Raw genomic sequence first — 2,339 nt, forward strand, 5'->3', positions numbered from 1 at the left:
AGTGAAAAGGGGGGGGGGGGGAGAGCGGAAAATGCCGCTCTGACATTTTTTTTTTCTTCTCAACACAAAAATGTGTTAACTCAAGCATGTGTAGCATTTGTGGTGACTGTAGGGCTTTTCACACTGTTCTTATCCCTGGGTTATCGTTATTCTAAACCTAAAGGTATGTTTCACCCTTGTAATTTAGAAGTGCTTTTTTACCCGGGGTTATGAATCCTTGCTCTGGAGCAGGGTTAGCACCACTTTTGCGGTGTTAACCCTGCGTTGCGGGGCCAAATGTATATGTGTGCCAGTGTTAAAATGTTGAGGCTAGATGCTTAGCAACAGACAACCTCATATTCATGTGCTTTGGACAGTCACGGAAACCATTTGCATTGTATAAACAGTTGTTTCAGGGAAAACGTCGATAGAGTTAGAAAAAATGTGAATTGGAGTGAAGAGAACGTTTTATTCTTACCTTTATGGTCAGAAGTCCATTCAGGAAAAACTTGATAGTACAGTCGGCAGTTTGGCCTATTGAGGATACACCATGCATGTAAACGGGCTGTGTGCTGCTTTTGTCCTATAAATGACACTGACACAGCAAATATGCAAATAAGAATGTTAGCCGAGGGTTTAGGAATGTACAGTGTGAAATGTCATCTTAAAAATTGTTCATCCTGGGTAAATTTTGAGCAGTGAAAGGTAACACAGGATTCCGTTTACCTGGGGTTCAGAGTGACCCTGGGTTAACCATTTCAAAAGCCCTTGCATAGAGTATATTTCTTGCCAGAGAGACAAAAAAAAAAAAAAAAAAAAAGTTTGCATGAACGGGTTATAAATATTTCCGTATATTGGGCCCAGACTTTGACTGCTAACAGCTTGACAGCTGATAACTTGCCAGCATTTCCTCCAGATGTGGCTGAGCTTTTGGCAGTTTTAAAATAGACCGTATGTAATTACCTATTTATTAGTGAAGTATTGATGAAGTCTGTTGTTCTAAAAATTGATTGCTGCATTATAAGAGATTATATATGCACAGTTGCTTGACAGATATGAACGCACGCCTGCCTCCATCAAACAATTTTAAAACGGTAGAAGTTGATTAATCTGATTTCATATCTGATTACATGGATGGCAAATACGTTGCGTAACTTATTTGTATGGAAAAAAAAAAGAATGTAGAAAGGTTTCATACTATGTGCCTCAGTTTTACTGGAGTGCAGTTGAATCATATTTAACATGGTTTGCAAATGTAATAAAAATAAACAACTCCCATCTCTTGTTTGCATATGTATTCAGACTCTTTAAATACTTTGGCAGCTACATATGAAGGATTGTCAGGGAGTGGTGTTTCTCAAAAAAAAAAAAAAGCATTTTTTATAATTATGCGGCAAGACCAAATAAAAAATTGTTGACCAACAGTAGGAAATCTTTACATTGTCCGATGGAATGTTTTGAAGATTAGGACACTTTCTGAAGGATTCAATTCAGGAAACACAGTATACTGTATAATGAAGTCCATTTACTGCAGTGCATCACTTTAAAGAAAATAAATGATGTCTGTCAACAAAATTTAATTACATTAGTATGTCATACTTGGAAAATATATTTTTGTCTGATCTGACAAGTATCCTGTACATTTATAATTGTCTAAAGTATTATTTTAACTACTATAAAACTATAAAGTTTTTTAAACATACGTAGAGCATAAAAGAATTTCAATAAGCACATCAATAATGAATTTGAAATGGTTAAACAGAAATGTAGATGAAAAACAATCTCATCCCATAAGTGTGTGGACATGTTTGAAATCCTACATGATACTATTCTGTGTAGTATTCCTAAAAGATCTTTTACATTTACTAAATCCCAGAGGTGAATGTTTGGCTAGTTAGCATGGAAATGTGGTCTGGCCAATTAGTGTCACCTCCTTAGAGCCTGCTGATAGTTGCTGTATGCCATCAAATGGACCTATGTCCAGCTTAGCCAATGAGGGGTTTTGGATGTGTATGTTTATGTGGTACCTTCAGCCAGTCATTAATTAATAACACAGCTTGACTTGAGTTTCAGTGTAGGGGTGTCAAACTCAATTCCTGGAAGGCCCTGCAGAGTTTAGAGTCAACCCTAATTAAACACACCTGATCCAACTAATCAAGTCCTTCAGGCTTGTTCAAAAACTACATGGTATGGGTGTTGGAGCAGGGTTGGAACAAAACTCCAGGAATTGAGTTTGACACCCAGTGTCACACATGAACTAGAATTCTTCTAGCTTTTAAAGGGGTCATATGATAATGCTAAAAATAACATTATTTTGTGTATTTGGTGTAATGAAATGTGTTTATGCGGTTTAAGGTTCA

The sequence above is a fragment of the Sinocyclocheilus anshuiensis genome, unplaced genomic scaffold, assembly GCF_001515605.1.
Source record: "Sinocyclocheilus anshuiensis isolate Anshui unplaced genomic scaffold, SAMN03320099.WGS_v1.1 scaffold890, whole genome shotgun sequence".
NCBI classification, from domain to species: domain Eukaryota; kingdom Metazoa; phylum Chordata; class Actinopteri; order Cypriniformes; family Cyprinidae; genus Sinocyclocheilus; species Sinocyclocheilus anshuiensis.